General features: G+C 45.3%; 1 long non-coding RNA gene across 1 annotated transcript in view; it reads left to right on the top strand.

The window, feature by feature from the left end:
* Positions 1–22,221, top strand: part of LOC130599557 (uncharacterized) — a 48,003-nt gene extending 25,782 nt beyond the window's left edge. The window contains exons 3-4 of the long non-coding RNA XR_008972257.1: positions 8,796–8,859; positions 22,166–22,221. This is a non-coding gene — a long non-coding RNA (uncharacterized LOC130599557). The remainder of the gene's footprint in view (positions 1–8,795; positions 8,860–22,165) is intronic.

Here is a 22,221-nt window from a genome sequence, read left to right as displayed (position 1 = left end):
ATCAGGAGTTACTGTGACAAGCAGAACCTGCATTTTTGTTTTTCTTATCTACCAGATGTACACCCATTAAACTCTTAAAGCTCATACATTATCACATGTAGTTTTTATAATAGACACAAAGATCAAGCTTTCTTTGCCTTCTAGTCGATTTGCAACAGCAAACTCCTTTCCCTGCCTTGCTCTATTTTCGTCTTACTCTCAATTTAATGCTGAGTCTTGTTTAGCTAACATTTCTAAGAACTGGAGGCAGAGGTGGGTTGGCATTTTCCTGAGCTCAGAAACGGCTGAGCTAACCAGTGAGTGAATGTGGGCCAGATAGCTTCAGAATAACTGCAGTGTTGACGGGCCAAAGTTGATGTGCTGCATCCCAACAGTCCCTTGCAGCTGGGCTCACAGGAAACTAGCCTTTAAATTATTATCTGGGTTCAGTCAAGTCATTATAAGCCATGTTGGCTCTTCACTGTTTTATCTTTCAGTGCAGGAGCCAACTCTTCCAGGTTCAGACATGCTCCTTGGGGAAGCTCATGTTGCAGCACTGAAACTGAATTGAAACCCTCTATCTGTCTGTCTTTCCAGACCTAACCAAGATATTTATGTCCCACACCTCACTGAAACAGTGCTGTGCTGAATTCATGGATCCCACAAACTTGTATGGATGTGAGTAAGCAGAACTTGCCCTTGACCAACAAACTGTGAAGCTGAGTCAGCCCTTTCTCCTTCCAGTCTGTCACAACTTGGTCCATGGGATGACTTCTACTGTTCTCCACCTCACCCAGCCAGCACAGCTTTCCCGAGGTCTTGGGATGTTATCTGCTCATGGGAACAAGGGGGCAAGTTCCTTAAGGGGCATAGGGGAATGCAGATGTGCAGTTGGCAACTAGTCAGGACACCAGTGCTTGGGTCCAGGACAGGGAAAAGGAGCAAGACAAGCTATATGCAGTATCTGATTCTCGTTTATCTTTTCTACAGCCAGTCCATTGACCTGAAAGACCTTACAGCCATACTCGTCTGTGAGACAAGATCTCCTTGGCCTTTGCAGGGGAAAAGACACACATCTTAAACCCAGGTGAAGACTAGAGAAGAAAATGTCAGCTGCTCCCGGCCATTATTACCCCCTTTGCTGTGCACTGGGAACCAGGAGAAAAGGTGTTTCCACCATTGAAATGACAGCACTCCATTTGAAGGGAGCAGTGGCAACCTTGAAACAAAATACAGTGACTATAGATGGCAAAAAGATCATCCTGAACTAAACTAAACTCTGGTAAGTAGATCAGCCTGTGCAGAGGAGTATGATTAGCCCAGAAAATGTCAGGCTTTGCGCATATAGAATAAGTATGACAAAAGGGGAGCAGCCTTGGAGACAGTTACATGTTCCCAGGGAATCGAAGGAAGAAGGAGTGGAAATGGGCAACTGTAAATGCAAGTGACCCTTTTGCTGTGCCCCGTGTCCCACCCTTCTGCTACAATGGGACCCAGGCCAGCAGTGACTTGTGCCATTGTTGCACAGTGGAGTCCTTCCTGTGCAGGTGACTCAAGAAAATCAGATGTGCCAAGAAAAGACAGGGTAATTAGTGAGATGACAAGAGAAAGACACCTTCCAAACTTCCCACAGACTTTCAAACATCTCCTGGTTTCCCCAGACCTCATTGCTGCCATCCTTGAGGTCATGACATGCAGTTTGAACAGCTGCACTGATGTACACCCACCTCAAGGGGCTGTAGTGTGGATCTGAAAGTTTGAGAGTGCATAAATATGTGAGACCTCTGTGTTAGATGATCTCTCATCATAGAGACATATGTCCTGTTCCCTTCCTCAGCTGCTCTTTTGTTCTGCCTTTGGTTTCCACATGTCTCTGTGAAGCTGAAGAACAGAGAGAAACAAGACTTGGTGAATGCACAGCCTGATGCCCAGAGCTGTGAGTGTGCAAGAAAACTACCTGCCAGAGTGAGAAAGGAAGTCTTCCATTCTGTCAGGGAAGGTTTGGAAAGTTAAGCATTGTACAGGATCATGGTGTAGGGATCTTTCAAATCTAACGGACTTGGGGACCCATGAAGTAAAGAGGAAAATTGCAAAAGCAGATAAAATATTGCACATTTCATCTATTCTAAATCAATTGCCTACTTTTGGTCATATGAGTCACACCCTAAAAACACTTGTTTCGTTCTTGCCTAGTTAGTGTGAGCAGTTTAATGCAGGTTTCCATACTGTATATAGTAAAGCTAACAGGATCCATCTCCCCTGGTAATTGTCTTAAGTACAAGCCCAGAATGGCTGGCTCCAAGTAGCTCTTCTCTCATAAGGCAGCTCCTACTGTGAAGTAAAAAATACTGCAAAGTGGAAAACACAAGAGTCCTCAGCCCAAAGGAGAAAAAAAGCCGTGCACCTCAAAGGGACTTGAGATCTGGAATATCATTTTGGCCATTGCTCATGGATCTCTGCAGTCCTTCTTCATCCTATCCCTCTCCTTCAGTGAAGAAGTGTACAGGGAAGGGCAAACTAACAAATTGCAGAGAGCATGGTTTGGAGAAAAAAGCCATCAAGCAGACAGTGACCAAGAAGGAAGAGACTCTGTTAGAAAGGTAGAATGGGGAGCACATACTTCTCAGCTAACAACTTTAGAAGTTCCATCTCCATAAGACTCATCAGGGACCTTGTCTCAGAGGTGAAGGAGCCTTTTAAACTTTTCAGTTCTGCCTCAGATAGTAGGGTAATTTTGTCTTAACATTGGCACACTACAGAGTTCCCTATGGAATATCTTGAAGCTACACAAACACAAATCCTAGAGAAACAATATTTAGTTTTCTAAGACAATTGAAATATTTTTAAGACCAACCACTGTTTTGGCCCAGGGTATGTACTTTCTGCATGGCAATCTCCAATTTGTACCAGATGCAAAGGTATTTACTACACATACCCCAAACTGCACAAGTTCCTTTGTCTTTGTGTTCTGTTAACCTCAACTTCCATTCCACATAACTTACTTCACCTCAACTATGTTTCTTGGAATAACATTGAATTTTGGTCAGTTCGTTGTTGGCTCTGTTTGTCTTTGGTGCACTGCGCCTTACAGGGTTGGCTTGAAACGTGAAACACTGTGGAGAAGGAATCCAATATGGTAATACAATAGTTTGCCTACTACTGCAGGAATAGTTTCCATTATAGCCCCTATTTTTCACACTCTCCTAACTTTCCAAAACACTCACCTTTAGAGATGGAGTTTTCCATGCTTGGAGTTTGCCTGAAGGTTAAATCTGCCTGTGTGAGTAAAAGCTTTAGCAAAGACATCTAGTCACTTCTATGTTATGGGAGAGTGGAAAAAAACCCTAAATTTTTTCCAGCTTGGGAAGAAAAATATCTAACCACAATTCTAAGAAGGGCAAGAGCAAATCTGCTGAGGGTTGAAATTTGACAGGCACAATCAGTGGAGAGCCCAGTCATATGTTACAGACCTTGCTCTTTGAACTCATCTCTATGTTTCCCAGTGTCTATAGGGAGCTATTTGTGTTCAACAGCCTGCAGGATAAGAGCACAACCAACCAGTCCCCACAACTGCCAGCAACTAATTCCTGTTCCTTTTTTCCCATGTAAGCACAAAATCAGGATCTCTATTAACATCTCTGTTCCCAAGGGTCTAGAAATGCTAAAGTTAAACTTCTAATTGTGTTAACTCAGTCTTTTGAAACGTGTATAAGATTGCGAGTAAAGGAGTTGTTTGTCCAGTTAAACAAGAAGGACTGACTGGTATTAAAAGAGTTGGCATCTTTCTTCTGCCATCACTTTTAATTTTCCTGCTTAAAACGTCTACCTGATCTCTGTGAAGGGCTTGGAGCTGTAGTAGCTTCTGGATCCTACATGAAATATGGCTATAGAGGTAACTATCTTGTGACTACAGCTGGTTGTTGGATTATTACCTGCATGAAGAAGTTGTCTTAGTTTAACACCAAGCCATTAAAAAAAAAAGGAAAGAAATCGATGTTTCCATGAGAGCAACTTCTTAGCTAACACATTAGGAAATCTAAGAAATAACACCTGAACTAGAAGCTGTGAAGAGGCTATGTGTGCACAATGTGCAAGTCAAAAAAGCCAGAAAGATCACCATCGTTGTTGAAAGTGCAAGCTGCATTCACAGAGATCTCACTGGCAGAGAGACTACGTGGGAGGCCAAGGAAGCTAGGTTTGCTCAGGATCAAGAGCAATTGCAAGCTGTAGGTGAGATAAAGGTGCAGGTTTTGACATCATTTTGGGAAGTCAGACATGCATGGAGAAGGTTTGAAGCTTTAAAATTAAACATCATGCTTCTACATCTAGGAAGACACTTTTAGGTCACCTACATCAATGAACAGTCATAAGCAGTTGGTCAGAAATTAGTAGCTTATTTCATCAGTGGAAGTGCTAAAAAGTCGCAGCTAGGAGGTCTGGCAAGAGCCTTGACACTAGGCATGTGCATGGTGAGACTGGAGAGAGGAATGTCCCTGCAGCCATGAAGACAAATGCTTTCAGTAAGTGTCCTGATTTCAGCCGTAACAGCTAATTTTCTTCCTAGTAGCTGGTGCAGTGCTGTGTTTTGGCTTTAGTCTGAGAACAGTGCTGATAACACTGCACCCTAGGAATTACTGCAGTAATTCCAGAGCAACAGCAGTGAGTGAACAAATCTTCATTCTTGGCTGTTATCATTGCCCCTGGCTGTATCTGCATTGCTCTTTAGATGCTCCAGTAAAGAAACTAGAGCACCCTATCTGTCTCTTTGTATGACTTCCGTAGTGTATGGCATTTCTCCCATAAATCTCTGCAGCATTTCAGTCAAGCCGCCCTTAACACCCTTAATACCCAGTCAAGCCCCTCTCAGTCTCAACTTACCTGCCTCATGCATATCCTTTTAGCTAACCATGCTTGTGTGCGAGGCTAGACTAGATGACCTCCTGAAGTCATCTCTGACCTGAATTATCCTGTGATCCCATGACCACATTGCAGAGCAGGCCTGCTGTCTGATATGTGTGTGGCACAGCAGATTACTGCAGTGTGGCCAGTATCACCGTGGAGGTCAACACGGCCATACGCTGGGTGTATTACTCTTCTGTTCCTGCTGTATAGGACATAGCAGAGCATCTTCCCCCTTTTTGAGCTCATAGGCAGGATGTGTGATGTCTTACAGTGTCCCCTGAATATGCAGTCACAAAAGGTTTGATTGTACCTGTGCCTCTCTTGGTCACTCTATGTGGCCCTTGAGCACTCCAATCAGAAGCTTTGACTGTGCATGTTGTTCTAGTGCTTCCTGGAAGTTCCCTGCCCACCACCCACACTCTCAACTGTTGACACAAGATACCAGTCTCCACGATGTCATGATCTTCACCTTCATCTTTATCAGTGCTGTGTGACCCTCTGCAGCCTCCACCCAAATGACCATGGGGAGTTCAGCCACATCCTTAGCTCCTGCCAAGTGTATCTTTGGGTGCCTGAAAGCTGCCTGGGAGATAAGCTGGGTGCAAGACCTGGGACACCTTCCACACCAGCCTGTCCTAGAGGTGAGCAGTTGGTGCTGCTCAACCTTAGACAGGGATGGGACATGGTGGGGAGGGTGCTCTGTCTGTGAGGTAAAACACCAAGGGCCAGGGAAGGACCATCCTACAGGTCAATTTGTCCAGAGGAAGGCATGCGTTGTAAAAATCCTTTCTGGTTGACAAGTGTGAAGCCTTTTCCTGTGGTCAAGGGACAGCAATCTGCATCAGCCTCACACAGAGAAGCTTCTGGCAATAAATTCCTGAAAGCCAGCTCCCATTATATTGTATGTCTGGGACCACTGGCTCCATGAAGGGAGCGCAGCCCCAGGAAAGATATGCAAGCTGGTCAGCCCTCTCTTCCCTATGCCGCCCCTTACTCTGGGGACCAACTCACTTGGTCCCACTTCTCCCACTGTGAGAAACTCCAGCTGCAAGTACTACTTGCAGGCTTGGTACATGGAGGCAGAAGGTGCAGAGAGGACCAATAGCAGCAATGGGTTTGCCATAGAGATCCCCCTGCCCTGCATGCACCCTGCAGGCCTTGCTTAATCGGAAGGGAAGGAATGAAAGCAGCTCACATGAGGTACCACGCAGAGAAGAAAGCTTCTCATTGATCACTGGGGCAATGTGCAATCCTGGAGTCATTCATATTCACTGTACCCAGAAGAGATGGGTCACGATACTGGGAGGAAGGCTGGGAGCATTATCACAAGCCACATGCTGGCCTGGTTTTCTTCTTAAACAAACTATAAGTAAGTCAGACCTCAGATCTCTCTGCCAGCTATTCATGGCAGCAACTCTGGGCTAAGAGCTATTTGCTCTTCTGCTTGCTAAAGTCTGTGGTATCACAGCCTGTAAAAGAAGGTGCATGAGGCATCTCTCCCTAAAGACAATAAAAACCAAGCGGACTGAGGAAAAACAGAGCTGAAAAAGAGCCCCAGGGCTCTCAGTTACCCCGCTGGCCCCACTTCAAGGAACTCTCTGACCCTGTTGGCCTGATTGCCTCTAGTTTATGGGCTCAGCCTTGATGTTGAGGACATAGGGTTGAGCTTCCTACCACTTTGCCTGACTGACTTCCTGCAGCCGCAGACAGGGGCCCTCAAGGAGGACATTGTTGGACTGATCTGATCAAAGCAGATCTGATCTGATCTGTAGGCGAACGGGTGACCTGAATGAAACAATCCCATTGGATTTTGTAGAGGCCTTCTACCAGGAGAACTCTCAGTGCAACTAAGCAATTTCTGGCAGGCATTTTCTGTGATAGTTGTCCTCCAGCTCTGCAAGGTCACTGTTCCTGCATGAGGTACCACTTGCCCTCAGGTCCGCTTGCTCCCCCTAATTTACTCCGTGGCCTCCAATGGACTTTCTGGCAGTCAAGCTTTCACCTGTTGTTCTGCTGGGAAGGGTAGGATGCAGGGTTTCTCCACAGTTCAGGCCTGGATCCACATGTACTGCCCACAGCAATTAGACTGTGCCGTCAGTAACGAAACTGTGTGGGGCAACTTGCCTGCACTGGGTGAGGGAGGTTAGGGCAGCTATGATTTTCCTGAATATGACAATCTTTTTCACTAGGATGGCAGATGCAGGGCAGAAGTCCATGTATTGCTGTGTCTTTAAGCCTATGTGGTAAAGGAGGGAGTGAACATTTGGTTTTCAGATCTGATCCCTAGTGCTTTTCCTCTGGCTTTTCACTTGCTCTAATTGTGCAGCTAGGGCCACAAGGCTGTGTCCCAAAGCTCTCGCTTGTGTTCCTCCACCATGAATCACCAACATGAAGTTATATTGCTCAAAACCAGACTCACTGGTTCCCTTCTTTTGCTGCTCATGGTGGTATTTTTGCGGGTCATCCTGAGGAATAGGAGAATTCTCAGCAAGTTAATATGGAGCAACAAAAATGGTAGCATCATTTGGTGACTCCTTAGCAGAAGGGTCCTTGATGCTAAATGGACTGACTGATGGTGGCTGGTGGTGTGACCCTGATAGATGGAGGCATGACATGGGTACCTAGATGAGGTAGGGCTGGTGGTCTAGCCCTAGGGGCAGACAGCTTGCTGCCAGTAAGCAATGACCCTAGCCAAAGAGTGACTATTGCTGCCAGGCTGGTGATGCATCCGTAGCAAGACAAGGCCCACTGTCACATGTCACTGCCATCCTCTCTGATGACAGCTTTCCTTCGAATCTGCTGCAACCTACTGGTGGGTGAGGAGTTATCTTTCTCTTATCAGCTTTCCTGTCTGTTGGCTTCCTGAAAATTTTCATACGCAAAGAAGTATCTTTCTCCATCTCAAGATGGTTGCTCCTGCTCTTGGTCTTGAAAGCATCCTGTAACTTTTTCCCCTCTGCCTGGCACTGCCCTCCAACTTGCATTTCCCTCAGTGACCAGTCTGGCCAGAGATCCCTTTGTATCCCATGGCTACTGCAACTCTGCTCTATGGAATCATAGCCCTACATTGTATTTCTTTGCCCCATACCTCTCCTCCCCATTTAAGTGAGGGCTACATGGGCCTTATAGGGCCCCAGGGCCCCATCCTCAGGTGTCAGGTGATGCAGAGATGTAATTGAAAGGACCCTGTGTCCTACCTGCAGTGCCTAGCTTTTGAAGAGACAAGCTGTGTTTGAACGGATAAAGAAGGGAGGTAAAGTATCATGGCCCACATTGCTCTGCACTTCTGGATACATGTTGGTGTTCCAGCAGTGTTGCTGCCATGCGCAGCATATCTGTTGCAGTCACACAGATATGGAAGTGTCGTAAACGTTGCTGAAGTGGGCTGGGTGCTTCTGAAACACCAGCTTCTGTATGTGCTGGGTGGTCTCAGGTCTGCATGCCCAAGGGAGGTCAGGGCGGTTGCTTGCTCCCACCCTGCAGGGGCAGCTGAACCAGCTTGATGGCAAGGTGGGAACCGCTTTACCTCCATCCCTTGGACAGGGAGATATTAAGGGCAGAGGGAAACAAAACCCCACATTATCACTTATTGCATGGGTTTGGGAGTGTGGTCCGGTAGGGTGAGCCTCAATAGACATGAGCTTAATCAGGTTCAGGTGTGCTATGTACCTTTGTGAGGACCTGTCAATTGGCTTGCTTGTCCATTTGTGAAATGGTGCTAACACGGCTTACCTTTGTTTTCAGTATGTTTCAGGTCTCAGCATGAAACGTATTATGCAAAAGAGGGAGGTTTCTGGTGTTATTTCTTAGCAATGAGCAGCAGACCTTGAATTTTGACCTTTACATGTTGTTGGAGGGGTTTTTTTGTTGGATTTTGTTGGGGTTTTTTTATGACTCTGTACTCGCCTCACCAGGCCTGAACTGAGTGGACCGGTCGCAACTGAAGGTCAGAATCATTTTCCTGCCAACTCTAACCATGTAAGTACGGGTTTGAGCGGCGCTGGAGGGGGGTATATTTATGGGCATGCAGACGAGCTACCATTTGGACGCGTTTCTGCTGGTAGGTGGAGAGCTGGAAGTACAGCGCTGTGGGGACACTGTGTGGTCGCTGCAGAAAACGGCACCCGGTATGGGTGAGCTGAGCCTAGGGCTTGCTCCCTCCTTAGCTGCGTGTGGGCAGAGCGCAAGAGCAAAGACGCAACGTGCGTGTCACCGTCGGCGAGGAAACATGAAGTGCCAAGTCGTACGGTTATCTGGCCCTCGGCGCCAGCCTTTTGGGTGGCCAAGCTCAAATGCTGACCAGCTTGCAAAGAGTTAAAATATTGATTCCGTTTTCTGCGCTGTGAGTCCTGGCTGCCCTCAATGTGCTCAGCTGGATTCAGAGGAAAGGGTAAGTGCGTCTCAGCCAGTGTAAATCACGCCTCCTTCTGCCTGGCTCCATCTGTAAATGATACCAGCCTAGGCTCGGCTGCCTCCAGAGTAACCCCACGTGTACAAGCATCTCTCTGTGAGCATTAACATAACCAGCAGAGTTATTCCTATGCTGTCCTCTATACACTGCAGTACTCCCAGCAAGCTTGTACAGCTGCAGCTGCCCTTCCACAGGAGTTTCTCCAGTGCATTGCAGTCTCCTAAATTCAAGCCCCATTTTAATGAATACCTCATACATAGACTATGTATGCACCAAACCTGAAGTTCAGTGACTGATTCCCTACAGCTTATCATCTAGCTGGAGGGATGCTCATGTGTTACCGTGTCAGCAAGTTATTATTCATTAACTCAAGTGACCCAGGCCCACATGTGTGTTTATCTGCTGCAGGTGCTGCTATCCTGATTTCTGAATTAGAGCAAGCCCTGAGGAGGGACACTGTTTTGATGTCCATGGGCTAACCTCTGGGTTAGTCTGTCTCTGAACTTTTCCATATGTGTACTCAGGAGCTCCTGTCAAACCTCTTGCAGCAGCCAGTGGTAGGGGCAGAGGGAGAGTGCTGTCCAGAATACAAGAGTATTTCATTAGCGCCCTGTCTGTAAACAGAATCTGTCACCGTGACAGCTAGCTAAAGAAACAGCAGCATAACAAGGAGTTCACCAGCTTGTCAAAAGTTCTAGGTTTGGATGAGGTTTTGACAGACCCATCTCACAACTCCTCAGTAGCCCAGGCACTGTGCAGACTGTCCCTGGGCTCCTTCCTCCCTCTTCCCAGCCACCTGCCTGAGAGTCTATTCCCTTTGCAAGAGTAAGAGGAAATGTTTTAGTCCAGGGTGTAAGGCAACTAGATTTCATAATGGAATTACTGTTTTCTGCCTAGGTCTTACTGTGATGCTGTGCAGGCTCTGAATTTTGATCCCGGTTCTGCGCACACATTTCATTTATTTCCCTGATAAGAGTTGAAGGTGCTCTAAAATTTACCAGGAACATTGTTTTGGGGTTCCAGTTAACCCAGGAAGAGCTCAGATAGAGTGATATGAATCAGAACAATATTCTGTTGCAAAGATGACTATAAGCTCCTGAATTCTTCCAGTTACATGGGGTAGTTGGTTTCAATCCATTATTAATGATTCCTGAGACAGCATTTGATCTCCAGTTCCACAAAGTCCAAGACTGTTCAGATGAGCCTTTGGTCCTCACTCATCTCATTATGTGAGCTTCAGCCACTTGTGATATGATATTAATGACCACTTAAAAATTCTGCTCATCTGTGAATTAATGATAGGGGTCCTTGCTTAAAAGAGCAGGTGCAGTTCTAGGACACTGTCAGATTTGTGAGGACTCCAAAGCAGACTTTCATCGTGCACATAGCATGAATGTTCGGTGTAAGCTAGGGTTTTGTATAAGAATTAGTGTTTTGATGCGTGTTCTGTGGCGGATGGCATTCATACATCAGTTTCTACGTCAAAAGGTATTAGCAGTCAGTGGCTCAACAGAGACAGCCACAGCCGGGGAGACGTAGTTTCAGCTTCTTGTCCCATCAGAGAGTCATTCAGTGACCAAACCACTCAGCTTCTCATAGCTATTTTGGTTCCTAGCTCCCACTGATTTTGAAAGGTATTACACACCTCAGTATGCTTGAACATCTACTCTTTCAGTTGCTTTCCCGAAAAAAAGTCAGCAAATCAATGTTTTCATTCAAACTGCTCAAGTCCATAGTGTTCCTGTTACCAGAACACAGCCCACAGATACTAGGATAGAGCACTGCATGCAGTCCTGCAAATGCAGACCTCCTGGGATGGCATATCTAGAGGCGGCTCTGTGCCAGCAGCCAGGCTATATCTCTGGGTAGTGTGCGTCCATGAGTCTGGGTCTTCAGAAACCATGTTCTTACAATTCCTTAGACTTGTATCAGCTGTGAGATGCTGCAGGGTACCGCTCATGCTGTTCCTGCCTGGTGAGATAAGACTCCCATCAAAGTTCCAACTTGTTACAGAAAATCTCACACCACATGCAGTACGTCAAGAAGCTTCCAGATTGTTTAGAGTTACAAGAGCAAAACTGTATCTGTATTTTCAGCAAATATCTTCTGATGTTTGCTGAAATGATATGTGAGCTTTAAAATAGAGGTTCTCAAAAGATGCCAGCAAAAAGAGCGGTCACTGTTAAGACCAAGCTGGTGTTGTGGTTAAAGCATCTTTGAGACTTCCAGACACAAATCTATCAGTGCAAGCCAAATAAGCAAAATGCCTGTAACTTTTCCAGTTAAAGCACCACCTCTTCCTATTTGGCCTGCCTGTTTGTTTCATAGTTTTCAGCTGCATACATAAAACCTAGGAAGAACCTATTCTGGGTCACCATAAGATGCTGACCTGGACTTTGCTACTGGACTGATATCTGAAGATAAAATTTCACTTCTTTAATAAGACTTCCGTTGGACTTTCAAAGAGGAAATGATCTTTAGAACAACAATGCCAGTTAGAGTTGGTGGAACCTGCATCCTCTGTGGTGTCCCATGAGCTCCAAGAGAAAAAGTAAGGAACATCCCATTGTCCTGATTTACAGAAAAATATGTCTCTGGAAGAGATCAAATCTGTTTTTGCTGGCAAAAGTGACCCAGATATTTTTATATCTAATCATGTTCCTTTTTATTTATCATGGTGTTTAGCCAGAGCTGTAGGTCAAACAAACGGCTTTGTGCTGTGCGCCAAATGTAGACTGATATGGAGCCTTTGAAGTAAGAAATGTGAGCTGTCTTCTCCCCACAGATTTTGGTCCTCCTGATAAGTGGATGCACAACTGACACACCACTCTTTGACCCATTTGTGAGCACTTCACTGCTGTATTAGCTTTACGGTAATTCTCAGAAATTAGGGGAATACTTATCAAAAGTATAGAAAACTTTGAATAGAGAAAGCAGAATAAAACAAGTTTTACAGATCAGTTTTAAGAGAAAGCCTGTCCTTGGTGAGAGGTTTGGGACTTCACTTCTGAGAAGACAAAATTCCTCTAGGTGAGCCCTGAGCTATAGAAATTGTGTTTTTATTTTACTTACACAGAATATAGTTCTGAGTGTGGGCTGGCAAAATCAAACCCCAGAGATGGGGTCCCCTCCAGTACATGGCTTTTTTAGTTCAACCAACCCATCCACATTATTACATCTGGATTTTGAATGTTTGGTGTCCTTCTGGGGGAGGTTCAATTTTCTGTAAGGAATCTCTGTTTTTCACTGCAGGCTAGGATCAGAGGTGAGCTCATGACACGGAACTGAGATCTCAGGTCAAAAGTGAATATATTGACATGGAGGAACATGCACAGTTGAAGTTCAGCTTCTTACACAGATATATGGATGTATGAATGGTCTGCAGCATTTGAATCCAGGTTTGGATATAATATTTTGAACCCTGTCTGAGTTGAGGGAATTGCAGTCAGAAAGGTCAGCTGTGTATCCTTGTCAAGCAAGGCTCCTGAATTTGCACTGGAGAGATGCATGATGCTTTTTTTACTTGGGATATCCTTTAGGCTAACTTCAGTGGAGACACATACGTGCAAAACCTGGCAAGCAGTCTAGCCCTTATAGTCTACTGATTCCTTGCTCCACAAGGACAACAAGCTGAAGTTTGTCAGCTCTGAAAGCATCTGGAGCAGGCAAGGAGGAGAAAAACAGACAAATAGAAACCCACTTGAATCCAGACTATTCCCTTTAATATTTGTGGGATAAACTGCTAGCTTTTAGCTCAAATCTGGTTGTGTCTATTATAACCAATTTGCATTAGGAACCTTTTACTCCGTTTTCTGCCATTACAATAGCAATAAGTATTTTAAGATCCTGGATCACCCTCACTGAGTTAGATAACTCACAGTCATGCTGCACACGAATGTCTTAAGACTCCTGTCCTCCATCATATGGATACCTTGATTGATATACATATGGATGTATGGTTGATACATCCAGTCCCTTAGTTCACTCCACTATGTGGGCCTTGCACGTTGTTGAATGTACCCGTCCAAGCTCAAGTACAGTGCTGTTTTGGGGCTGGAGGGTTGCACTTAATGAGGCTCATAGCTAACTCTGGTGATGGAGATGAGTGATGGTAACAGTAAATCTCTGCATTGCAAGCACATGAGGTATGGTAATCCCTGCAAAAGAGCACAAAACTGGAGTTTGATTCAACACATTAGACTGGAATATGAAGCTACCACTTGTCCTAGAGAGTTCATGGTACTGAGCCCAGATCTGCCGCCTGCAACCTGCGCACTGCTGTACTCTGGTGCCTTCCATGCTGTTCTGGGCAGCTTCATCCCCATCCAGGAGATACCAGCATCGGGACTGTGGTAACCCCACTGAGATGATGAGACTTCTGAATGATCTAGGTCAATGCACAAGCAGGGTAAGCTACTGCCAAGAGACAGAAATTTTCTGAACACATTCTTACATGAACCACAACAATTGCATACACACAAAAAGGTGTGTGTACTCCAGTTGTGCAGGTCTGCAGATGTTTTGCAACACTGTGAAAAATCTGATTTATTTTAAAAGTGACTGAATTTCTGTGAAAATGGTAATTTCCCCTCTTTCTTCCATCTCAGAAATGGCCAATGAGAGGCAACAGCAGAAATGCTGAACTCATCCTTCTCAAGAAGGTGCTTTGAGGATCCACACATTATATAATCCTGAAACTAAGAGAAAGCAGGACCAAAATATACTTCCATTACTTTGGTGGGATAAATGTACATGCCATGCCACAATGCTTACAGCATATATTCCTGGCCACCAAATTCACAGTATTTTTGAAATCTAAGGTGAATCAGCACTTTAGCTTCTACTGGAGCCTTCAATGGAGATGCCAGAATATGGCTTATAAACTGCCGGATGTTAGGAGATCCAGGAGGGTTCATTAATCAGATGGAATCCAATTAAAAGATTACTTTCCTTTTCTCCAGATAGCGTGCTATATAGATGCACAAAATTATCTGTTAAAATCCCTCAGGCAGCTTACCTGGAATAACCTTCTTCTGGATCCACTCCAGCTCCCAGTGGAGGCTCTAGCTCAGGAAATCATCCTTATTCAGAACAGCACTTAAGCTCTTGCTTAAAGTTAGGCATGTACGCAAGAGCCACTTCCCACAAGGCTGTATTTAATTGCACCCTAGCTGCCTTCCTAAATTGAGATTAATGTCAATGGGAAGGTTCCTGCTGATTTCAGAAAGCTGGGAAGAGGCTGTTGCCATCTCCATGGAGTCACTGAACATCCTGACCATGTAAATACCCACAGAGTTATGTAGTGCATGGTATCTCTAAAATCACACATTCTTTCAGGCCTGGGAACCATCCGGGGGTGGTTGAAGATGTGTGGCCCAATGGATCAGGGTTCCCAGGAGGGTTGAAGATGTGTGGCCCGACAGATCAGGGCTCCCAATGGCTTCCTGGTGGAGCTGGTTCCAGATGGGGAATGGCAGGGAGCCAGCCCCACTCAGAGTGGGGTCAACACCAGATCCAGAGCAGGCAGGTGCCAAGGCTGGGTATCAAGGAAGGTGTGGGAAAGATGTTGGCATGGAGAAGGTGTGCATGCATGAATGGCATCTGTCTGCTGCTCAGGAGTTGAGGGGGTTTTCTGCTTGAAGCGGGAGCTGAACGTGGGCCAATTGCAAGGCCAGTCTGTGCAACTGGATTGCAGCCATATAAGCAAATGGCCCAAGATCAAGGAAGGCTGAGGAAACAAGAAATGTGCCTACACTCACACAACATATACCAGGTTAAACGAACAATTACTTCCTAGCTCATGTGCTGGTACACTTTTTTCCCTTCCTTGTCAGTGGGCTTGAAATGATCAGCTGCCACTTCTTTTTAGACCTTTCAGCATTATGTGGGGCCTTGGGATATGTTTTGGCCTCAATGACCTCTATGGACTGTTGTGTGTAAACCAGATTTTTTCTGCCAAAATAAATATCAGCATAATGTAATTTTCTCTGACAGTGGAGCTGGGCTCAGAACATGCCACTGCATGAGGTTCTGTAAGGTGACTGCTGTGGTTTTCTATTTCACTAGAATGTCCTGAGCTGCCCTTTGCTTCCCCTTTTACTATCACTGTGTAAGAAGTATCAACTGGTTCCACAATCACAGGACTCTACTGAAGTCCAGAGTATTAGCAATGAGTATTTCTATTAGGCTGTATCCAGGTCTACGGGTTGGGAAAAATAAACAATGATGATGTGCATTAAATCCAAAATACATAGCAGCTCTAGACCTAACTTGAGATTTCTGCAAAACACTGAGCCACAGTGACCATTTGATCATATCAACTAACAAACACCAGCATGACCTGTGCTGGGTGCTCTCCTCATCTTCCTCATCCTCCTGTACTGCACACAGGTTGCTGGTGCCCCAGATGCACAGTAACAAAGCTGCTCAGTACCACAAGATTAATAGCTTCCAGCATTCTTTCCTTCCCAACATGGGAGGCAGAACCATATGGACTTCTGTGGCTGAGGGGCACCTGCTAAGCTCAAGCAATGCGCTTGCTCCTTAGCACCAAGGTTTTGAACATGGGGCCCTACCAGGCAGCACACCACAGGCTAGCAGCCTTTCTCCAGTCTGAGATCCAGGGCCAGCAGCAGCTCCCTCAGACCAGCAGCATTTGCCCACCAGGTACCTGGGTGGAAAGAGGCTTTGGTGTACTCCTAGAAGAAGGGCAGTGAATACTGAGCTTGCACTGAGGGCTGCATCTTTACAAAGGCTTAAAATATAACAAGGGCTTAAAATGTAGAAATGTGTATGTCTGTATGTAGGCATGCATTGGCATGTAGGTATACAGACAATGGTGAAGTTTTAAACACAAGGCTGTTTAACGTGAGACTGTGCTGCTTGCAGGCACTTTAATTTGGCTCCTGTGCAAGAGGGACTGGTTTGCACTAGGCTCTGAGTACAGGGAGACAGGCATGCTATTTGGCAAGCACTTTAATTCCTGAGGGTACCTGCTGGGAAGGCATGCTGCTCTGACAGTGCTTCCTCTCATGGCCTCTGAGAAATGGGCAGCTACCTGCCAGACTTTCAAAGGAGGCAGAATCATCTCATGGCCATGCAGGTCTTGATCACAGGCGAAATGCATCTGGTAGGGGAAAGATCAAGTGTGAGGTAAGGCAGAGTCTTTCACATGTGGCTGCAAGCTGGTTTAAAGCACAGAGTGTTGTTCTGGAGCATACGAAATTGTCTGTGTAGATCTATCCACTGGACAAGTAGCAGGTCTTCTGTCAGGATCTGCAGTGTTCAGTAATACCAGGAAATGCTTCCAACAGAATTTGAAAGGCCCAGAAGTGTCCTGTAATTTTTCAGACACCCAGGGGCTAAAATTTAATCCCCAACTTCAGCCTTCTGTCTTCTAAACAGTATTGATTTAAAACATGTCTTGGAACACATCCTTACTAAGGAGTTGCAGCAGTCGTTCTGGAGAAATGGTTGAACTCTCTTGCCTGTGTGAATCAGACCACTTGTTTTGCTGAGGAATTATGAAAACAGATGATTCACTCATATGCCACTTTTCAGCAATGAGCCCATAAGTCTGCAGACATGTGAGTGAACAACATCAAGCCCTGTGAAAGTGGGTATTTGCAGTAACTGGAGCTCCAGTTCAGGCTCTCCTTGCTTTGTTCCATTCAAATTCCCCACTGGCTTCTGCGAACATCAGCTGAGCCAGGAGTGCAGAACTAGCTTGCTTATAATCTGGGCCATCCCCTTTTTATTTACCTCATCCCATCTGAAGCTCCATCAAGTCATGGCACCCTTGCCAGCAGAGGGAAACATCTGATGGGCTCATCCTTCTGACCTTACATCCTTGCGACCTTTACATCCCTGTGACCTTTACATCCCTGTGATTTTTACAGCCTTCCCTTTGTTTTCTCTGATGCCTAGTGGACAGGTTGATCCCTACACACCTTTTCTCACTGACCTCTTTCCTGCCTCTCCCTCCGCTTTAGGAGATAGGGTGGGGAGGCTTTGTTAAGTGAAGGAATCAGTCATAGGAATGGGCAAACCTGGAAGCCTAAGGAAAAACATAAGCATGGGGAAAACATGTAGTCATGCTTCCCCCCAAAAATCTTCAGCAGTCTGCTGTGACATGGCATGATGTCATTTTGCTCAAACACCTTTGATAGGTTTTTCTTCTCTAAATCAAACTCTTTTACATGCTTGGCAGCTACTCGTATGTACAGTGTCCTGTGGCAAGAAGGTCCACAGCTTATAAGTGCACTGTGCAAAGAAGGGGACCAGGTGCTTTTGTAAAGACTCAGAGACTCAGGATTTGGATCCTTCTTCTAAGCCACCCTCTGTGGTTAGAATATGAAAGGAGAAGGAACGAGACTTGAAGCACCAGTGTTAACTGTGCATTCAGTAACACCCCATCAGAAGCTGTGAGCTGCCCCTGCCCGGAGGAGCTGTTGCAATCAGTGACCTCTGTCAGTGCGTGATCTCCTGCCAAACCCGTAGCTTGTTGCTGTAACCCTTACTCTCCCTTCCGTCTGCTTTATGAGGACAGGACTGCAACAAAACGTGGTTTCAGCAAGAGTGCCTCTCCCAGTTTCCATTCCCCAGAAGCTCCTCAACACTATAAGCACACTCTCAAGGAGACCTGAGGCCTCAGTGAGTTTGTTTGTAAGAAACAGCTTTTTGCTAGAGAGTAGCTGTGGCATGATGCGTGCTACCATTGCACATCTGTGCTGCAGTGTCTGTGAACTGCTGCCCAGTGCAATCCCAAACAAAACCTCAGGTCAGCTTGAGGCCAAAGCACATACTTTTTGCCCTCTCACACCTCCTAGGGTCTGGCTTGCCTGTCTCTGGATGCCTTGCGGGAAAGTGGAGAGAACATATAAAGTACTGTTTCATTTCCCTAGCACCTAAAGAGCCAACACACATGGAAGCAAGAAACATTCATCTGTCATCATGTTCAGCTGTGGACGTCACTGGAAGTCAAATTGAGGCACTGGTACAGATGACATCTAAGTGTTAGAAAGGGGTGGGTCTCTGCACAGGGCAAGTGTTTCTTCATGAGAACAGCAGTCACTACCCTTAATATTTCAGAAGGTCTTATTCTGCCTGTTACTTGAAGGGCACAGCGCACACTTCTTTAGTTAGTCTTTAGCTACACATACAGTGCTTATCAGAGCAAATGCCAGGACAAAATGACCTCAAAACAACATTTGAGGCTGATGGATCATGATGCAAATTTATTTCCAGGACTAGGAATGTAGCTATCAAGCACATAAGCATCAGAGCAGGGGGCCCAGACCTCAGTGTAGGTGGGGACATGAGAGAAACCATTGGTACTAGTTCAAACCACTGATGGCAAATGACCTGTGGTTGTCAGAGATACTTCACAGAAGCAGAGAGCAGGTGGGCATAGCTGCTACCTTGCTGTGTCCACTGCCCTGGGTGACATTTATACACCCGACACTTTACTACCATCTCTCCAACTCTTTAACTGCTCTGCCTGAGCTATTAACTGTATTCTTCCATAAGGGTCTGGGGGTGTGGGTGAGAAGCAGAAGGCAGCAATGTTGGGTAGTACAAAGAGTGCTTGGCCGTGTGGAAGGCAGGGGTTGTGTATCTGTGGAAAGTTTCTTTCCTTCTCGAGGGACACACATACATGTATTCAAGGTGTGACATCTTACTTTCCCAGCCAGAAGGGCACTGTCCTCAGACTGTGGTGGTGTAAGAGGTGAGGCTGGGAGCTGACAGCCTGATCAGCTGCCTGGGCTGCAGTGAGGATGGGGTTTCCATGGGAGAGGTGATCAGGTGTATGGCTGTAACAGGTAGCCCTTGTTCTGGTGTTAGCAGACAGGAGGGGTGCAGTGCTGGCAGCTGATGTGCAGTTTCTCAGTAGTGCATGCAGGCATCGTCCCTGTTACCCATGCTGGGAATAGAGGTCACTCAGCAGCTCATGTTCTCCAGGGCTGATGTGAGGGGGCCCCTTACCTGCAGCGTGTTGGACAACGCTTCCCTCAGAATTATCTGTCCCAAGTAAAAGCTGTCCCTGTGGAAAAAAAAGCCATAATTGTTTGGAAAAGTGTTTAATTTCCCTCTTACTTTCAGAAGGGTGATCTCAAACAGGCTGAGGAGACAATTTCCCTAAGTCACTTTAAGCTAAGCATCAGACATGGTGAAATAATAGCATTTCCTTTTTTCATTTAAATGCTATGTGCAGGCAACACCCTTACTTATCCTCTACAGCTTTTGCAACAGCAACACATAAAACCATAGCAACAAAGCTGCATGACTGCAGTCTCCACCTTGCCATGATTTCTCCAACCTTGCAGTTTGGGCTGAGGGGAGCAGTGCATTTCTTGGCAGGGTGGCAGGTACTGGTATCTCACTTGCAGTGCAGACCTGGCACCAGAAGCAGACAAGAGTTTGGGACCCGACTTGTTCTGCTTTTCTCCAAGCATTCAGTGTTGGGAAACTGCTTAGGCTGCAGTCTCTCACTGTCAAATGCATCCTGATGAGATACATTCTTTTCTCATAGACACAAAGGGTTTTCCTTCACAATTTTGCTTACACTTGTGCTGCATAACAGAATATGGTTAAAATTCACTTTTCTCCTGAATGCTTTTCCTCTCACTTCTGTGGTGACTGGAAAATGTTGCTCTGTCAAACATGATGAGATCCCACCTGCAGTACTGCATTCAGCTCTGGGGCCCCAAACACAAGGATGTTGACCTGTTGGAGTGAGTCCAGGAAGTGCCATGAAGATGATCAGTGGGCTGGAAGACCTCTCCTATGGACACAGGTTGAGAGAGTTGGGGTTGTTCTGCCTGGAGAAGAGAAGGCTCCAGGGAGACGTTAGAGCAGCTTCCAGTACCTAAACGGGGCCTACAGGAAAACTGGAGAGGGACTTTTTACCAGAGGATGTAGTGGCAGGAAAAGGGAGAATGGCTTTAAGCTGACAGAGGTGAGATTTAGATTAGATGTAAGGAAAAAAATCTTCTCTGTGAGGGTGGTGAGGCACTGGCACAGGTTGTCCAGAGAAACTGTGGCTGCCCCATCCCTGACAGTGTTCAAGGCCAGTCTGGACAGGGCTTTGAGCAACCTGGTCTAGTGGAAGGTGTCTGTGCCCATGGGCAGGGGGGTTGGAACCAGATGATCTTTAAGGTCTCTTCCAACCCAAACCATTCTGTGATTCTGTATTTTTATTTAGCCACAAAGGACTATTCCAGATGTCCCTCTCCACCATCTGCACTTTTCATTGTTTCTATATACAAGGTATTAAAGACAGTGAATCTTGATGTGGGTTTCTGAGGTGACAAAGGAGCAGTCTTCAGACAAGAAGTTATTCTAATATTTAGAGATAGGTTTTACCAGCTATGAACCTTTTGGGGACAGCCTGTCAAGATCCCTCTGAGTAGCAGCCAACCTTCCAGCAAATCAGCTGTTCCTCTTGGCTGTCACCCATGCCAGTTGTTATGTGAAAGGCTGGGGGTTAATACCTTTGCAAACTTACCCAAAGTGTTACAATAGGTGTTCAAATTGCATAATACACAATGAAGTTTCAGGATCTCTAAGAAAAACAGAATACTACAACTGTTGATCCAGAAAATGTATTTACCAGCCAACAAACACCAAAAAAAATAGGCTAAGGATGAAACCTCTAAACACTGCTCCCTGGAAGATGGAAGAGCAGTTATATAAGAAATAAACACTAGCAAAAGGATTTCCTAATTTAAAAAGAAAACTCAACCTGTACAGGGCAAGACATCAAAACTCCCAGCTGTGCTGAATACCATACCCTTGGGAAGGAACAGTGTACAAATCCTAACTCTCTTACCCTGGGAAATAAAATAACATCCATCATGCATGGGGTGGATGCAGAAAGAAGATCAAATGAATAAGGATTTGCTTAGAGGAATGACAAAGAGAGGTAAAGTTAAATGTTAAAGAGGTAGAAGTTAAAGCTTCTGGAGATGTGATAGCTTACACCTCCTGATCCATTGCACAGGCTCTGTCCAAGAGTGTAAGAAACAGGTAAGAGACCTAGCAGTACAGCTGCAAAACTAAAAATTAAGAGGTGACATCTTCAATTACCAGCACTGCTATGAGAGACCAGAAGGAGCTGGAAAATGTACCAAGATGTAGTGAAAACTAGATTATAAGGAAAAAACAACGTAAAGAAACAGTTCAGAGTTAATTAATAGTTGTAATCGTGAGTAATCATAACAGGAAACATTTCAGCAGTAACAGTTAAAGTAAAACTATAAAACCTAGTGGTCTTGGTAGGTCTTTTTGTTTTACAGGGTGATCGCCTGACAGTCAACTTGAAAAGCAGCAGACAGATCCAGGGACAGAACTGCTGATTTCACTAATAAGCGAATGTGTAAGTACCAGAAGGAATCTAGGAGAGCTATCAAGAAGGTAAAAATCTTAAAGCAGTGGGGAAACTAATTAAATGCTATCAGCACTCTATGTATCAGTAGTTAGCAGTACAACATATCAGTAGTTAAAGGCTAAGAAGATTGTGTGCTAAGTTTGTGCATACAAAAGCATGAGGTCTGAAAGGCAGTGAATAGTACAACATTATGATTTAACCAGAACAGAAGAAATACTGAAGGAAAATTACATAGGTACATATGAGAGGATGTTCATACCTCTCCAATAACCATACTTAACAGCTATATCCTTTTCTTTCTAAGAATTGACCCTATAACCAACACTTCTATAAAGAAGATGGCAAAGGTTGTGTAAAATATATCAGCTGATGATTTAAAATAAAGTTTGTCTGCTTATAGTAAAGAATATGGGGAAACAACTAATGGAGGATTGGAAAAAAAGTGGCCAAGTATACTTGTAAAAAGTCCTCCAGATTTCTTGTAGGCCCCATTTAGGTATTGGAAGACCACTGTACGGTCACCCCTGCGGCTTCTCTTCTC

The sequence above is a fragment of the Pezoporus wallicus genome, unplaced genomic scaffold, assembly GCF_028554395.1.
Source record: "Pezoporus wallicus isolate ANWC-B61680 ecotype Strahan unplaced genomic scaffold, APGP_CSIRO_Pwel_v1 contig_7011, whole genome shotgun sequence".
Lineage (NCBI taxonomy): Eukaryota > Metazoa > Chordata > Aves > Psittaciformes > Psittacidae > Pezoporus > Pezoporus wallicus.
This window is presented reverse-complemented; position numbering and strand designations above follow the sequence as displayed.